Source organism: Ranitomeya variabilis, chromosome 7 (assembly GCF_051348905.1).
Source record: "Ranitomeya variabilis isolate aRanVar5 chromosome 7, aRanVar5.hap1, whole genome shotgun sequence".
Classification (NCBI taxonomy): Eukaryota; Metazoa; Chordata; class Amphibia; order Anura; family Dendrobatidae; genus Ranitomeya; species Ranitomeya variabilis.
Window position 1 is genome coordinate 93774814 of NC_135238.1, and position 18805 is coordinate 93793618.

At 55.1% G+C, this 18805-nt stretch overlaps 1 protein-coding gene across 6 annotated transcripts in view; it reads left to right on the forward strand.

Annotated features, from left to right (window-relative positions):
* LOC143786311 (glucose-1-phosphate adenylyltransferase-like) overlaps positions 1–18805 on the forward strand; it is a 243915-nt gene that overhangs the window by 17738 nt on the left and 207372 nt on the right. The gene's annotated exons all lie outside the window — the stretch shown is intronic.

Here is an 18805-nt window from a genome sequence, read left to right on the forward strand (position 1 = left end):
TCTAGAGAAATATTCCAAAGAAGACAGTAGCCCCCCACATATAATGACGGTGAGTTCAGATGAAACAACAAACGCAGCAGGAAAATAGTCTTAGCAAATTTGAGGTCCGCTTACTAGATAGCAGAAGACAGATAGTATACTTTCATGGTCAGCAGAAAAACACTAACAAAACACCATCCAGAGATTACCTTAAACTCTGGCATTAACTCATAACGCCAGAGTAGCAATCCCTGATCAACGAGAGCTTTCCAGACACAGTAACAAAACTTCAGCTGTGAACTGGAACAAATAGGCAAAACAAAACATGGACAAAAGTCCAACTTATCTAGAAGTTGTCTAGAAGCAGGAACAAGCACTGAGAGGCATCAGATAACATTGTTGACCGGCAAGAAACCACCAGAGAAATGAGCTTAAATAGCGACACCCACTACTGATGGAACCAGGTGAAACAGGAAAGAGGATGACAAGTCCAATTCCACAAGCGGCCACCGGGGGAGCCCAGAATCCAAATTCACAACAGTACCCCCCCCTCAAGGAGGGGGCACCGAACCCTCACCAGATCCACCAGGGCGACCAGGATGAGCCCTATGGAAGGCACGAACAAGATCAGAAGCATGAACATCAGATGCATTGACCCAAGAATTATCCTCCTGGCCGTAACCCTTCCAGTTGACCAGATACTGGAGTTTCCGTCTGGAAACACGAGAGTCCAAAATTTTCTCCACAACGTACTCCAACTCACCCTCAACCAACACCGGAGCAGGAGGCTCAACTGAAGGTACAACAGGTACCTCATACCTGCGCAATAACGACCGATGAAAAACGTTATGAATGGAAAAGGACGCAGGGAGGTCCAAACGGAAAGAAACAGGATTAAGAATCTCCAATATTCTATAAGGGCCGATGAACCGAGGTTTAAACTTAGGAGAAGAGACCCTCATAGGGACAAAACGAGAAGACAACCACACCAAATCTCCAACACAAAGCCGAGAACCAACACGACGATGACGGTTGGCAAAACGCTGAGTCTTCTCCTGGGACAACTTCAAATTGTCCATAACCTGCCCCCAGATGTGATGCAATCTCTCCACCACCGCATCCACTCCAGGACAATCCGAGGATTCCACCTGACCGGAGGAAAATCGAGGGTGAAACCCCGAATTACAGAAAAACGGGGACACCAAGGTGGAAGAACTGGCCCGATTATTGAGGGCGAACTCTGCCAATGGCAAAAAAGCAACCCAATCATCCTGGTCAGCAGAGACAAAACACCTCAGATATGTCTCAAGGGTCTGATTAGTCCGCTCGGTCTGGCCATTAGTCTGAGGGTGAAAAGCAGATGAAAAAGACAAATCTATGCCCATCCTAGCACAGAATGCCCGCCAAAATCTAGACACAAATTGGGTACCTCTGTCAGAAACAATATTCTCAGGAATACCGTGCAATCGGACAACATTCTGAAAAAACAGAGGAACCAACTCAGAAGAAGAAGGCAACTTGGGCAGAGGAACCAAATGGACCATTTTAGAGAAACGGTCACAGACCACCCAGATGACAGACATCTTCTGGGAAACAGGCAGATCTGAAATAAAATCCATCGAGATGTGTGTCCAAGGCCTCTTAGGAATAGGCAAGGGCAACAGCAGTCCGCTAGCCCGAGAACTACAAGACTTGGCCCGAGCACAAACGTCACATGACTGCACAAAGACTCGCACATCTCGTGACAGGGAAGGCCACCAGAAGGATCTTGCCACCAAATCCCTGGTACCAAAAATTCCGGGATGACCTGCCAATGCAGAAGAATGTACCTCAGAGATGACTCTGCTGGTCCAATCATCCGGAACAAACAGTCTATCAGGCGGACAACGATCCGGTCTATCCGCCTGAAACTCTTGCAAGGACCGCCGCAGATCAGGAGAAACGGCCGACAAAATTACTCCCTCCCTAAGGATACCTGTGGGTTCAGAATTACCAGGAGAGTCCGGGTCAAAACTCCTAGAAAGGGCATCTGCCTTAACATTCTTAGAACCCGGTAGGTATGACACCACAAAATTAAAGCGAGAAAAAAATAAAGACCAGCGCGCCTGTCTAGGATTCAGGCGTCTGGCAGTCTCAAGATAAATCAAATTTTTGTGGTCAGTCAATACCACCACCTGATGCCTAGCCCCCTCGAGCCAATGGCGCCACTCCTCAAAAGCCCACTTCATGGCCAAAAGCTCCCGATTCCCAACATCATAATTCCGCTCTGCGGGCGAAAATTTGCGAGAAAAGAAGGCACAAGGCCTAATGACGGAGCAGTCGGAACCTTTCTGCGACAACACTGCCCCAGCTCCGATCTCCGAAGCGTCAACCTCAACCTGAAAAGGCAGATTCACATCAGGCTGACGCAACACAGGGGCAGAGGCAAAACGGCGCTTAAGCTCCTGAAAGGCCTCTACAGCATGAGGGGACCAATTAGCAACATCAGCGCCTTGTCTGGTCAAATCAGTCAGTGGTTTAACGACATCCGAAAAACCAGCAATAAATCGGCGGTAAAAGTTGGCAAAGCCCAAAAATCTCTGAAGACCCTTAAGAGAGGAGGGCTGAGTCCAGTCACAAATAGCTTGCACCTTGACGGGATCCATCTCAATGGAAGAGGGAGAAAAAATATACCCCAAAAAGGAAATTTTCTGGACCCCAAAAACGCACTTAGACCCCTTCACACATAAAGAATTAGACCGCAGAACCTGAAAAACTCTCCTGACCTGCTGGACATGAGAGTCCCAGTCATCAGAAAAAAACAGAATATCATCCAGATATATTATCATAAATTTATCCAGAAAATCGCGGAAAATATCATGCATAAAAGACTGGAAAACTGAAGGGGCATTAGAAAGACCAAAAGGCATGACCAAATACTCAAAGTGGCCCTCGGGCGTATTAAATGCGGTCTTCCACTCATCCCCCTGCCTGATCCGCACCAAATTATACGCCCCACGAAGATCAATTTTAGAGAACCACTTAGCACCCTCTATACGAGCAAACAAATCAGTAAGCAATGGCAATGGGTATTGATACTTAACAGTGATCTTATTCAGAAGCCGATAATCAATACATGGTCTCAAAGAGCCGTCTTTTTTTGAGACAAAGAAAAACCCAGCTCCCAAGGGAGAAGAAGATGGACGAATATGTCCCTTTTCCAAAGACTCCTTTATATATTCCCGCATAGCAGCATGTTCCGGCACAGACAAATTAAACAAACGACCCTTTGGATATTTACAACCCGGTATCAAATCTATGGCACAATCGCACTCACGGTGCGGAGGTAACGACCCAAGCTTGGGTTCGTCAAAGACGTCTTGATAATCAGAGAGGAACTCAGGGACTTCAGAGGGAATGGACGACGAAATAGAAACCAAAGGTACGTCCCCATGAATACCCTTACATCCCCAGCTCAACACAGACATTGCTCTCCAGTCCAAGACTGGGTTGTGAGACTGCAACCATGGCAATCCCAGTACCAAATCGTCATGTAAATTATACAGCACCAGGAAACGAATAATCTCCTGGTGATCCGGATCGATACGCATGGTTACTTGTGTCCAGTATTGTGGTTTATTATTAGCCAATGGGGTGGAGTCAATCCCCTTCAGAGGAATAAGAGTCTCCAAAGGCTCTAAATCAAAACCACAACGATTGGCAAAGGACCAATCCATAAGACTCAGAGCGGCGCCAGAGTCAACATAGGCGTCCGTGGCAATGGATGACAAAGAACAAATCAGGGTTACAGACAAAATAAACTTAGACTGAATGGTGCCAATGGAAACAGACTTATCAAGCTTCTTTGTACGCCTAGAGCATGCTGATATAACATGAGTAGAATCCCCACAATAGAAACACAATCCATTCTTCCGTCTAAAATTCTGTCGCTCGCTCCTGGACAGAATTCTATCACACTGCATACTTTCTGGCGTCTTTTCCATAGACACCGCCAGATGGTGCACCGGTTTGCGCTCCCGCAGACGCCTATCAATCTGAATAGCCATTGTCATGGACTCATTCAGACCTGCAGGCAAAGGGAACCCCACCATAACATCCTTAACGGCATCAGAGAGACCTTCTCTGAAAGTTGCCGCCAAGGCGCACTCATTCCACTGAGTAAGCACAGACCATTTACGGAATTTTTGGCAGAAAACTTCAGCTTCGTCTTGCCCCTGAGATAGTGCCATCAAAGTTTTTTCTGCCTGAAGTTCCAAATGAGGTTCCTCATAAAGCAAGCCCAAGGCCAGAAAAAACGCATCCACATCGCGTAACGCAGGATCCCCTGCTGGCAATGAGAAGGCCCAATCTTGAGGGTCACCCCTGAGCAAGGAAATCACAATCCTAACCTGCTGAGCAGGGTCTCCAGCTGAACGAGACTTCAGGGACAAATAAAGCTTACAATTATTTCGGAAATTCGGGAAGCTAGCTCTATTCCCTGTGAAGAACTCCGGCAAAGGAATTCTCGGCTCAGATACCGGAGCATGTACCACAAAATCTTGTAAATTTTGTACTTTCGTGATGAGATTATTCAAACCCGCAGTTACACTCTGGAGATCCATTATTGTCAGGTGCACACAGAGCATACAGAGATTAGGAGGAGAGAGAGAAAAAAGACTGCAGCAAGGCAGACTGGAGGAAAAAAAAAAAAAAAAAAAAATTCCAGCAGACTTCTTATAACTCTCCTTTCTCAACCTGGGTCTTTAACACTTTATTGGCCGGTCAAACTGTCATGATCTCTGCAGGCAGAGATCATAGCAAGCCTATAGAGGGACAAGCTCTCGGAAGATGGAACTATACTGACCATGAACTAAGCCTGCCGCGCAACTAGAAATAGCCAGGTAGCATTTCCTATTTATCGCTAGATGCCCAGCTCTGGCCTAAGACCTAAATAGCTAGCAGAGGGAAATATAAGACCTGGCTCACCTCTAGAGAAATATTCCAAAGAAGACAGTAGCCCCCCACATATAATGACGGTGAGTTCAGATGAAACAACAAACGCAGCAGGAAAATAGTCTTAGCAAATTTGAGGTCCGCTTACTAGATAGCAGAAGACAGATAGTATACTTTCATGGTCAGCAGAAAAACACTAACAAAACACCATCCAGAGATTACCTTAAACTCTGGCATTAACTCATAACGCCAGAGTAGCAATCCCTGATCAACGAGAGCTTTCCAGACACAGTAACAAAACTTCAGCTGTGAACTGGAACAAATAGGCAAAACAAAACATGGACAAAAGTCCAACTTATCTAGAAGTTGTCTAGAAGCAGGAACAAGCACTGAGAGGCATCAGATAACATTGTTGACCGGCAAGAAACCACCAGAGAAATGAGCTTAAATAGCGACACCCACTACTGATGGAACCAGGTGAAACAGGAAAGAGGATGACAAGTCCAATTCCACAAGCGGCCACCGGGGGAGCCCAGAATCCAAATTCACAACACCCCCGGCTTCCAGCGCACCTGTCACATACCAGAATCCTGGCTATTGTGTGTGCTGTATGGCATCGCCCCCTGACTCTGCTGCTCTCGGCTTCCAGGGCGACGGTCACATACCAGAATCCTGGCCATTGTGTGCGCTGTATGGCATCGTCCCCTGATTCTGCTGCCCTCAGCTTCCAGGGCGTCGGTCACATACCAGAATCCTGGCCATTGTGTGTGCTGTATGGCATCGTCCCCTGACTCTGCTGCCCTCGGCTTCCAGCGCACCTGTCACATACCAGAATCCTGGCCATTGTGTGCGCTGTATGGCATCGTCCCCTGATTCTGCTGCCCTCAGCTTCCAGGGCGTCGGTCACATACCAGAATCCTGGCCATTGTGTGCGCTGTATGGCATCGTCCACTGACTCTGCTGCCCTCAGCTTCCTGCGCACCTGTCACATACCAGAATCCTAGCCATTGAGTGCGCTGTATGGCATCGTCCCCTGACTCTGCTGCCCCCGGCTTCCAGCACACCTGTCACATACCAGAATCCTGGCCATTGTGTGCGCTGTATGACATCGTCCCCTGACTCTGCTGCCCTCGGCTTTCTGCGCCCCTGTCACATACCAGAATCCTGGCCATTGTGTGCGCTGTATGGCATCGTCCCCTGACTCTGCTGCCCTCGGCTTCCAGCGCACCTGTCACATACCAGAATCTTGGCCATTGTGTGCGCTGTATGGCATCGTCCCCTGACTCTGCTGCCCCCGGCTTCCTGCGCACCTGTCACATACCAGAATCCTGGCCATTGTGTGCGCTGTATGGCATTGCCCCCTGACTCTGCTGCCCTCAGCTTCCTGCGCACCTGTCACATACCAGAATCCTGGCCATTGTGTGCGCTGTATGGCATTGCCCCCTGACTCTGCTGCCCTCAGCTTCCTGCGCACCTGTCACATACCAGAATCCTGGCCATTGAGTGCGCTGTATGGCATCGTCCCCTGACTCTGCTGCCCTCAGCTTCCTGCGCCCCTGTCACTTGCTAGAATCCTGGCCATTGTGTGCGCTGTATGGCATCGCCCCCTGACTCTGCTGCCCTCGGCTTCCAGGGCGTCGGTCACATACCAGAATCCTGGCCATTGTATGCGCTGTATGGCATCGCCCCCTGACTCTGCTGCCCTCAGCTTCCTGCGCACCTGTCACATGCCAGAATCCTGGCCATTGTGTGCGCTGTATGGCATCGCCCCCTGACTCTGCTACCCTCGGCTTCCTGCGCACCTGTCACATACCAGAATTGTGGCCGTTGTGTGCGTTGTATGGCATCGCCCCCTGACTCTGCTGCCCTCGGCTTCCAGGGCGTCGGTCACATACCAGAATCCTGGCCATTGTGTGCGCTGTATGGCATCGCCCCCTGACTCTGCTGCCCTCGGCTTCCAGCGCAGCGGTCACATACCAGAATCCTGGCCATTGTATGCGCTGTATGGCATCGCCCCCTGACTCTGCTGCCCTCAGCTTCCTGCGCACCTGTCACATGCCAGAATCCTGGCCATTGTGTGCGCTGTATGGCATTGCCCCCTGACTCTGCTGCCCTCGGCTTCCTGCCCCCCTGTCACATACCAGAATCCTGGCCATTGTGTGCGCTGTATGGCATCGTCCCCTGACTCTGCTGCCTTCAGCTTCCTGCGCCCCTGTCACATACCAGAATCCTGGCCATTGTGTGCGCTGTATGGCATTGCCCCCTGACTCTGCTGCCCTCAGCTTCCTGCGCCCCTGTCACTTGCTAGAATCCTGGCCATTGTGTGCGCTGTATGGCATCGTCCCCTGACTCTGCTGTCCTCGGCTTCCTGCGCCCCTGTCACATACCAGAATCCTGGCCATTGTGTGCGCTGTATGGCATCGTCCCCTGACTCTGCTGCCTTCAGCTTCCTGCGCCCCTGTCACATACCAGAATCCTGGCCATTGTGTGCGCTGTATGGCATCGTCCCCTGACTCTGCTGCCCTCGGCTTCCAGGGCCCCTGTCACATACCAGAATCCTGGCCATTGTGTGCGCTGTATGGCATCGTCCCCTGATTCTGCTGCCCTCAGCTTCCTGCGCCCCTGTCACATACCAGAATCCTGGCCATTGTGTGCGCTGTATGGCATCGTCCCCTGACTCTGCTGCCCCCGGCTTCCTGCGCACCTGTCACATACCAGAATCCTGGCCATTGTGTGCGCTGTATGGCATCGTCCCCTGACTCTGCTGCCCTCAGCTTCCTGCGCCCCTGTCACATACCAGAATCCTGGCCATTGTGTGCGCTGTATGGCATCGTCCCCTGACTCTGCTGCCCTCGGCTTCCAGCGCACCTGTCACATACCAGAATCCTGGCCATTGTGTGCGCTGTATGGCATCGTCCCCTGACTCTGCTGCCCTCGGCTTCCAGCGCACCTGTCACTTACCAGAATCCTGGCCATTGTGTGCGCTGTATGGCATCGTCCCCTGACTCTGCTGCCCCCGGCTTCCTGCGCACCTGTCACATACCAGAATCCTGGCCATTGTGTGCGCTGTATGGCATTGCCCCCTGACTCTGCTGCCCTCAGCTTCCTGCGCACCTGTCACATACCAGAATCCTAGCCATTGAGTGCGCTGTATGGCATCGTCCCCTGACTCTGCTGCCCTCGGCTTCCAGGGCGTCGGTCACATACCAGAATTCTGGCCATTGTGTGCGCTGTATGGCATCGTCCCCTGATTCTGCTGCCCTCAGCTTCCTGCGCACCTGTCACATACCAGAATCCTGGCCATTGTGTGCGCTGTATGGCATCGTCCCCTGACTCTGCTGCCCTCGGCTTCCAGCGCACCTGTCACATACCAGAATCCTGGCCAGTGTGTGCGCTGTATGGCATCGTCCCCTGATTCTGCTGCCCTCAGCTTCCTGCGCACCTGTCACCAGAATCCTGGCCATTGTGTACGCTGTATGGCATCGTCCCCTGACTCTGCTGCCCTCGGCTTCCAGGGCGTCGGTCACATACCAGAATCCTGGCCATTGTGTGCGCTGTATGGCATCGCCCCCTGACTCTGCTGCCCTCGGCTTCCAGCGCAGCGGTCACATACCAGAATCCTGGCCATTGTATGCGCTGTATGGCATCGTCCCCTGACTCTGCTGCCCTCGGCTTCCAGGGCGTCGGTCACATACCAGAATCCTTGCCATTGTGTGCGCTGTATGGCATCGCCCCCTGACTCTGCTGCCCTCGGCTTCCTGCCACCTGTCACCAGAATCCTGGCCATTATGTGCGCTGTATGGCATCGCCCCTGACTCTGCTGCCCCCGGCTTCCAGCGCACCTGTCACATACCAGAATCCTGGCCATTGTGTACGCTGTATGGCATCGCCCCCTGACTCTGCTGCTCTCGGCTTCCAGGGCGACGGTCACATACCAGAATCCTGGCCATTGTGTGCGCTGTATGGCATCGCCCCTGACTCTGCTGCCCTCGGCTTCCAGCGCAGCGGTCACATACCAGAATCCTGGCCATTGTATGCGCTGTATGGCATCGTCCCCTGACTCTGCTGCCCTCGGCTTCCAGGGCGTCGGTCACATACCAGAATCCTTGCCATTGTGTGCGCTGTATGGCATCGCCCCCTGACTCTGCTGCCCTCGGCTTCCTGCCACCTGTCACCAGAATCCTGGCCATTGTGTGCGCTGTATGGCATCGCCCCTGACTCTGCTGCCCCCGGCTTCCAGCGCACCTCTCACATACCAGAATCCTGGCCATTGTGTGCGCTGTATGGCATCGCCCCCTGACTCTGCTGCTCTCGGCTTCCAGGGCGACGGTCACATACCAGAATCCTGGCCATTGTGTGCGCTGTATGGCATCGCCCCTGACTCTGCTGCCCTCGGCTTCCAGCGCAGCGGTCACATACCAGAATCCTGGCCATTGTATGCGCTGTATGGCATCGTCCCCTGACTCTGCTGCCCTCGGCTTCCAGGGCGTCGGTCACATACCAGAATCCTTGCCATTGTGTGCGCTGTATGGCATCGCCCCCTGACTCTGCTGCCCTCGGCTTCCTGCCACCTGTCACCAGAATCCTGGCCATTATGTGCGCTGTATGGCATCGCCCCTGACTCTGCTGCCCCCGGCTTCCAGCGCACCTGTCACATACCAGAATCCTGGCCATTGTGTGCGCTGTATGGCATCGCCCCCTGACTCTGCTGCCCTCGGCTTCCTGCCACCTGTCACCAGAATCCTGGCCATTATGTGCGCTGTATTGCATCGCCCCCTGACTCTGCTGCCCTCAGCTTCCTGCGCCCCTGTCACATACCAGAATCCTGGCCATTGTGTGCGCTGTATGGCATCGCCCCCTGACTCTGCTACCCTCGGCTTCCTGCGCACCTGTCACATACCAGAATTGTGGCCGTTGTGTGCGTTGTATGGCATCGCCCCCTGACTCTGCTGCCCTCGGCTTCCAGGGCGTCGGTCACATACCAGAATCCTGGCCATTGAGTGCGCTGTATGGCACTGCCCCCTGACTCTGCTGCCCTCATCTTCCTGCGCACCTGTCACATACCAGAATCCTGGCCATTGTGTGCGCTGTATGGCATCGTCCCCTGACTCTGCTGCCCTCGGCTTCCAGGGCGTCGGTCACATACCAGAATCCTTGCCATTGTGTGCGCTGTATGGCATCGCCCCCTGACTCTGCTGCCCTCGGCTTCCTGCCACCTGTCACCAGAATCCTGGCCATTATGTGCGCTGTATGGCATCGCCCCTGACTCTGCTGCCCCCGGCTTCCAGCGCACCTGTCACATACCAGAATCCTGGCCATTGTGTGCGCTGTATGGCATCGCCCCCTGACTCTGCTGCCCTCGGCTTCCTGCCACCTGTCACCAGAATCCTGGCCATTATGTGCGCTGTATTGCATCGCCCCCTGACTCTGCTGCCCTCAGCTTCCTGCGCCCCTGTCACATACCAGAATCCTGGCCATTGTGTGCGCTGTATGGCATCGCCCCCTGACTCTGCTACCCTCGGCTTCCTGCGCACCTGTCACATACCAGAATTGTGGCCGTTGTGTGCGTTGTATGGCATCGCCCCCTGACTCTGCTGCCCTCGGCTTCCAGGGCGTCGGTCACATACCAGAATCCTGGCCATTGAGTGCGCTGTATGGCACTGCCCCCTGACTCTGCTGCCCTCATCTTCCTGCGCACCTGTCACATACCAGAATCCTGGCCATTGTGTGCGCTGTATGGCATCGTCCCCTGACTCTACTGCCCTCGGCTTCCAGCGCACCTGTCACATGCCAGAATCCTGGCCATTTTGTGCGCTGTATGGAATCGCCCCCTGACTCCGCTGCCTTCGGCTTCCTGCGTCCCTGTCACATACCAGAATCCTGGCCATTGTGTGCGCTGTATGGCATCGTCCCCTGACTCTGCTGCCCTCAGCTTCCTGCGCCCCTGTCACATACCAGAATCCTGGCCATTGTGTGCGCTGTATGGCATCGTCCCCTGACTCTGCTGCCCTCTGCTTCCAGCGCCCCTGTCACATACCAGAATCCTGGCCATTGTGTGCGCTGTATGACATCGTCCCCTGACTCTGCTGCCCTCGGCTTCCAGCGCCCCTGTCACATACCAGAATCCTGGCCATTGTGTGCGCTGTATGGCATCGTCCCCTGACTCTGCTGCCCTCAGCTTCCTGCGCCCCTGTCACATACCAGAATCCTGGCCATTGTGTGCGCTGTATGGCATCGTCCCCTGACTCTGCTGCCCTCTGCTTCCAGCGCCCCTGTCACATACCAGAATCCTGGCCATTGTGTGCGCTGTATGACATCGTCCCCTGACTCTGCTGCCCTCGGCTTTCTGCGCCCCTGTCACATACCAGAATCCTGGCCATTGTGTGTGCTGTATGGCATCGTCCCCTGACTCTGCTGCCCTCGGCTTCCAGCGCACCTGTCACATACCAGAATCTTGGCCATTGTGTGCGCTGTATGGCATCGTCCCCTGACTCTGCTGCCCCCGGCTTCCTGCGCACCTGTCACATACCAGAATCCTGGCCATTGTGTGCGCTGTATGGCATTGCCCCCTGACTCTGCTGCCCTCAGCTTCCTGCGCACCTGTCACATACCAGAATCCTGGCCATTGAGTGCGCTGTATGGCATCGTCCCCTGACTCTGCTGCCCTCGGCTTCCAGGGCGTCGGTCACATACCAGAATCCTGGCCATTGTGTACGCTGTATGGCATCGTCCCCTGACTCTGCTGCCCTCGGCTTCCTGCCACCTGTCACCAGAATCCTGGCCATTATGTGCGCTGTATGGCATTGCCCCTGACTCTGCTGCCCCCGGCTTCCAGCGCACCTGTCACATACCAGAATCCTGGCTATTGTGTGTGCTGTATGGCATCGCCCCCTGACTCTGCTGCTCTCGGCTTCCAGGGCGACGGTCACATACCAGAATCCTGGCCATTGTGTGCGCTGTATGGCATCGTCCCCTGATTCTGCTGCCCTCAGCTTCCAGGGCGTCGGTCACATACCAGAATCCTGGCCATTGTGTGCGCTGTATGGCATCGTCCACTGACTCTGCTGCCCTCAGCTTCCTGCGCACCTGTCACATACCAGAATCCTAGCCATTGAGTGTGCTGTATGGCATCGTCCCCTGACTCTGCTGCCCTCGGCTTCCAGGGCGTCGGTCACATACCAGAATCCTGGCCATTGTGTGCGCTGTATGGCATCGTCCCCTGATTCTGCTGCCCTCAGCTTCCTGCGCACCTGTCACATACCAGAATCCTGGCCATTGTGTGCGCTGTATGGCATCGTCCCCTGACTCTGCTGCCCTCGGCTTCCAGCGCACCTGTCACATACCAGAATCCTGGCCATTGTGTGCGCTGTATGGCATCGTCCCCTGACTCTGCTGCCCTCGGCTTCCAGGGGGTCGGTCACATACCAGAATCCTGGCCATTGTGTGCATTATGGCATCGTCCCCTGATTCTGCTGCCCTCAGCTTCCTGCGCACCTGTCACATACCAGAATCCTAGCCATTGAGTGCGCTGTATGGCATCGTCCCCTGACTCTGCTGCCCTCGGCTTCCAGGGGGTCGGTCACATACCAGAATCCTGGCCATTGTGTGCATTATGGCATCGTCCCCTGATTCTGCTGCCCTCAGCTTCCTGCGCACCTGACACATACCAGAATCCTGGCCATTGTGTGCGCTGTATGGCATCGTCGCCTGATTCTGCTGCCCTCAGCTTCCTGCGCACCTGTCACATACCAGAATCCTGGCCATTGTGTGCGCTGTATGGCATCGTCCCCTGACTCTGCTGCCCTCGGCTTCCAGCGCACCTGTCACATACCAGAATCCTGGCCATTGTGTGCGCTGTATGGCATCGTCCCCTGATTCTGCTGCCCTCAGCTTCCAGGGCGTCGGTCACATACCAGAATCCTGGCCATTGTGTGCGCTGTATGGCATCGTCCACTGACTCTGCTGCCCTCAGCTTCCTGCGCACCTGTCACATACCAGAATCCTGGCCATTGTGTACGCTGTATGGCATCGTCCCCTGACTCTGCTGCCCTCGGCTTCCAGGGCGTCGGTCACATACCAGAATCCTGGCCATTGTGTGCGCTGTATGGCATCGCCCCCTGACTCTGCTGCCCTCGGCTTCCAGCGCAGCGGTCACATACCAGAATCCTGGCCATTGTATGCGCTGTATGGCATCGTCCCCTGACTCTGCTGCCCTCGGCTTCCAGGGCGTCGGTCACATACCAGAATCCTTGCCATTGTGTGCGCTGTATGGCATCGCCCCCTGACTCTGCTGCCCTCGGCTTCCTGCCACCTGTCACCAGAATCCTGGCCATTATGTGCGCTGTATGGCATCGCCCCTGACTCTGCTGCCCCCGGCTTCCAGCGCACCTGTCACATACCAGAATCCTGGCCATTGTGTGCGCTGTATGGCATCGCCCCCTGACTCTGCTGCTCTCGGCTTCCAGGGCGACGGTCACATACCAGAATCCTGGCCATTGTGTGCGCTGTATGGCATCGCCCCCTGACTCTGCTACCCTCAGCTTCCTGCGCACCTGTCACATACCAGAATTGTGGCCGTTGTGTGCGTTGTATGGCATCGCCCCCTGACTCTGCTGCCCTCGGCTTCCAGGGCGTCGGTCACATACCAGAATCCTGGCCATTGAGTGCGCTGTATGGCACTGCCCCCTGACTCTGCTGCCCTCATCTTCCTGCGCACCTGTCACATACCAGAATCCTGGCCATTGTGTGCGCTGTATGGCATCGTCCCCTGACTCTGCTGCCCTCGGCTTCCAGCGCACCTGTCACATGCCAGAATCCTGGCCATTTTGTGCGCTGTATGGAATCGCCCCCTGACTCCGCTGCCTTCGGCTTCCTGCGTCCCTGTCACATACCAGAATCCTGGCCATTGTGTGCGCTGTATGGCATCGTCCCCTGACTCTGCTGCCCTCAGCTTCCTGCGCCCCTGTCACATACCAGAATCCTGGCCATTGTGTGCGCTGTATGGCATCGTCCCCTGACTCTGCTGCCCTCTGCTTCCAGCGCCCCTGTCACATACCAGAATCCTGGCCATTGTGTGCGCTGTATGACATCGTCCCCTGACTCTGCTGCCCTCGGCTTCCAGCGCCCCTGTCACATACCAGAATCCTGGCCATTGTGTGCGCTGTATGGCATCGTCCCCTGACTCTGCTGCCCTCAGCTTCCTGCGCCCCTGTCACATACCAGAATCCTGGCCATTGTGTGCGCTGTATGACATCGTCCCCTGACTCTGCTGCCCTCGGCTTTCTGCGCCCCTGTCACATACCAGAATCCTGGCCATTGTGTGCGCTGTATGGCATCGTCCCCTGACTCTGCTGCCCTCGGCTTCCAGCGCACCTGTCACATACCAGAATCTTGGCCATTGTGTGCGCTGTATGGCATCGTCCCCTGACTCTGCTGCCCCCGGCTTCCTGCGCACCTGTCACATACCAGAATCCTGGCCATTGTGTGCGCTGTATGGCATTGCCCCCTGACTCTGCTGCCCTCAGCTTCCTGCGCACCTGTCACATACCAGAATCCTGGCCATTGTGTGCGCTGTATGGCATTGCCCCCTGACTCTGCTGCCCTCAGCTTCCTGCGCACCTGTCACATACCAGAATCCTGGCCATTGAGTGCGCTGTATGGCATCGTCCCCTGACTCTGCTGCCCTCGGCTTCCAGGGCGTCGGTCACATACCAGAATCCTGGCCATTGTGTACGCTGTATGGCATCGTCCCCTGACTCTGGTGCCCTCGGCTTCCAGGGCGTCAGTCACATACCAGAATCCTGGCCATTGTGTGCGCTGTATGGCATCGTCCCCTGACTCTGCTGCCCTCGGCTTCCTGCCACCTGTCACCAGAATCCTGGCCATTATGTGCGCTGTATGGCATTGCCCCTGACTCTGCTGCCCCCGGCTTCCAGCGCACCTGTCACATACCAGAATCCTGGCTATTGTGTGTGCTGTATGGCATCGCCCCCTGACTCTGCTGCTCTCGGCTTCCAGGGCGACGGTCACATACCAGAATCCTGGCCATTGTGTGCGCTGTATGGCATCGCCCCCTGACTCTGCTGCCCTCGGCTTCCTGCGCACCTGTCACATACCAGAATTGTGGCCATTGTGTGCGTTGTATGGCATCGCCCCCTGACTCTGCTGCCCCCGGCTTCCAGCGCCCCTGTCACATACCAGAATCCTGGCCATTGTGTACGCTGTATGGCATCGTCCCCTGATTCTGCTGCCCTCAGCTTCCTGCGCACCGGTCACATACCAGAATCCTGGCCATTGTGTGTGCTGTATGGCATCGACCCCTGATTCTGCTGCCCTCGGCTTCCAGCGCACCGGTCACATACCAGAATCCTGGCCATTGTGTGCGCTGTATGGCATCGCCCCCTGACTCTGCTGCCCTCAGCTTTCAGCGCACCGGTCACATACCAGAATCCTGGCTATTGTGTGCGCTGTATGGCATCGTCCCCTGACTCTGCTGCGCCCGGCTTCCAGCACACCTGTCACATACCAGAATCCTGGCCATTGTATGCGCTGTATGGCATCGTCCCCTGACTCTGCTGCCCTCGGCTTCCAGGGCGTCGGTCACATACCAGAATCCTTGCCATTGTGTGCGCTGTATGGCATCGCCCCCTGACTCTGCTGCCCTCGGCTTCCTGCCACCTGTCACCAGAATCCTGGCCATTATGTGCGCTGTATGGCATCGCCCCTGACTCTGCTGCCCCCGGCTTCCAGCGCACCTGTCACATACCAGAATCCTGGCCATTGTGTGCGCTGTATGGCATCGCCCCCTGACTCTGCTGCTCTCGGCTTTCAGGGCGACGGTCACATACCAGAATCCTGGCCATTGTGTGCGCTGTATGGCATCGCCCCCTGACTCTGCTACCCTCGGCTTCCTGCGCACCTGTCACATACCAGAATTGTGGCCGTTGTGTGCGTTGTATGGCATCGCCCCCTGACTCTGCTGCCCTCGGCTTCCAGGGCGTCGGTCACATACCAGAATCCTGGCCATTGAGTGCGCTGTATGGCACTGCCCCCTGACTCTGCTGCCCTCATCTTCCTGCGCACCTGTCACATACCAGAATCCTGGCCATTGTGTGCGCTGTATGGCATCGTCCCCTGACTCTGCTGCCCTCGGCTTCCAGCGCACCTGTCACATGCCAGAATCCTGGCCATTTTGTGCGCTGTATGGAATCGCCCCCTGACTCCGCTGCCCTCGGCTTCCTGCGTCCCTGTCACATACCAGAATCCTGGCCATTGTGTGCGCTGTATGGCATCGTCCCCTGACTCTGCTGCCCTCAGCTTCCTGCGCCCCTGTCACATACCAGAATCCTGGCCATTGTGTGCGCTGTATGGCATCGTCCCCTGACTCTGCTGCCCTCTGCTTCCAGCGCCCCTGTCACATACCAGAATCCTGGCCATTGTGTGCGCTGTATGACATCGTCCCCTGACTCTGCTGCCCTCGGCTTCCAGCGCCCCTGTCACATACCAGAATCCTGGCCATTGTGTGCGCTGTATGGCATCGTCCCCTGACTCTGCTGCCCTCAGCTTCCTGCGCCCCTGTCACATACCAGAATCCTGGCCATTGTGTGCGCTGTATGGCATCGTCCCCTGACTCTGCTGCCCTCTGCTTCCAGCGCCCCTGTCACATACCAGAATCCTGGCCATTGTGTGCGCTGTATGACATCGTCCCCTGACTCTGCTGCCCTCGGCTTTCTGCGCCCCTGTCACATACCAGAATCCTGGCCATTGTGTGCGCTGTATGGCATCGTCCCCTGACTCTGCTGCCCTCGGCTTCCAGCGCACCTGTCACATACCAGAATCTTGGCCATTGTGTGCGCTGTATGGCATCGTCCCCTGACTCTGCTGCCCCCGGCTTCCTGCGCACCTGTCACATACCAGAATCCTGGCCATTGTGTGCGCTGTATGGCATTGCCCCCTGACTCTGCTGCCCTCCGCTTCCTGCGCACCTGTCACATACCAGAATCCTGGCCATTGAGTGCGCTGTATGGCATCGTCCCCTGACTCTGCTGCCCTCGGCTTCCAGGGCGTCGGTCACATACCAGAATCCTGGCCATTGTGTACGCTGTATGGCATCGTCCCCTGACTCTGGTGCCCTCGGCTTCCAGGGCGTCAGTCACATACCAGACGCATGTAAAGTAAGCTGCGGAGACACCATCACGTGTTTCTCAACGCAAGCAATGAATAGCCAGGCCTTTCTCCGGGAAGGAACAACCACGGGAAGGGCAGCATCCAATAAAGGAGAATATCCAATAAAGGAAGACCACCTATGCCAAGCATGGTATCCATCCACAAACAGCTGTTTCGGGGTTTTGCCCCTCATCAGTGTGGAGTAGGAAACTGGCTATTAGGAGCAGTGCCTGGTGAAAGGCTATGAAGGAACAGATGAATGACCTCAGGGAGACCAAAACATCCAACACTGCGGAGACACCATCACGTGTTTCTCAACGCAGTGATCCAGAACACTGCCCCCATCCCTTATGGGAAATATGCAAACGCATGTAAAGTAAGCTGCGGAGACACCATCACGTGTTTCTCAACGCAAGCAATGAATAGCCAGGCCTTTCTCCGGGAAGGAACAACCACGGGAAGGGCAGCATCCAATAAAGGAGAATATCCAATAAAGGAAGACCACCTATGCCAAGCATGGTATCCATCCACAAACAGCTGTTTCGGGGTTTTTGCCCCTCATCAGTGTGGAGTAGGAAACTGGCTATTAGGAGCAGTGCCTGGTGAAAGGCTATGAAGGAACAGATGAATGACCTCAGGGAGACCAATGGGGGCAGTGTTCTGGATCACTGCGTTGAGAAACACGTGATGGTGTCTCCACAGTGTTGGATGTTTTGGTCTCCCTGAGGTCATTCATCTGTTCCTTCATAGCCTTTCACCAGGCACTGCTCCTAATAGCCAGTTTCCTACTCCACACTGATGAGGGGCAAAAACCCCGAAACAGCTGTTTGTGGATGGATACCATGCTTGGCATAGGTGGTCTTCCTTTATTGGATATTCTCCTTTATTGGATGCTGCCCTTCCCGTGGTTGTTCCTTCCCGGAGAAAGGCCTGGCTATTCATTGCTTGCGTTGAGAAACACGTGATGGTGTCTCCGCAGCTTACTTTACATGCGTTTGCATATTTCCCATAAGGGATGGGGGCAGTGTTCTGGATCACTGCGTTGAGAAACACGTGATGGTGTCTCCGCAGTGTTGGATGTTTTGGTCTCCCTGAGGTCATTCATCTGTTCCTTCATAGTCACATACCAGAATCCTGGCCATTGTGTGCGCTGTATGGCATCGTCCCCTGACTCTGCTGCCCTCGGCTTCCTGCCACCTGTCACCAGAATCCTGGCCATTATGTGCGCTGTATGGCATTGCCCCTGACTCTGCTGCCCCCGGCTTCCAGCGCACCTGTCACATACCAGAATCCTGGCTATTGTGTGTGCTGTATGGCATCGCCCCCTGACTCTGCTGCTCTCGGCTTCCAGGGCGACGGTCACATACCAGAATCCTGGCCATTGTGTGCGCTGTATGGCATCGCCCCCTGATTCTGCTGCCCTCAGCTTCCTGCGCACCGGTCACATACCAGAATCCTGGCCATTGTGTGCGCTGTATTGCATCGCCCCCTGACTCTGCTGCCCACAGCTTTCAGCGCACCGGTCACATACCAGAATCCTGGCTATTGTGTGCGCTGTATGGCATCGTCCCCTGACTCTGCTGCGTCCGGCTTCCAGCACACCTGTCACATACCGGAATCCTGGCCATTGTGTGCGCTGTATGGCATCGCCCCCTGACTCTGCTGCCCTCGGTTTCCAGCGCACCTGTCACATACCAGAATCCTGGCCATTGTGTGCACTGTATGGCAT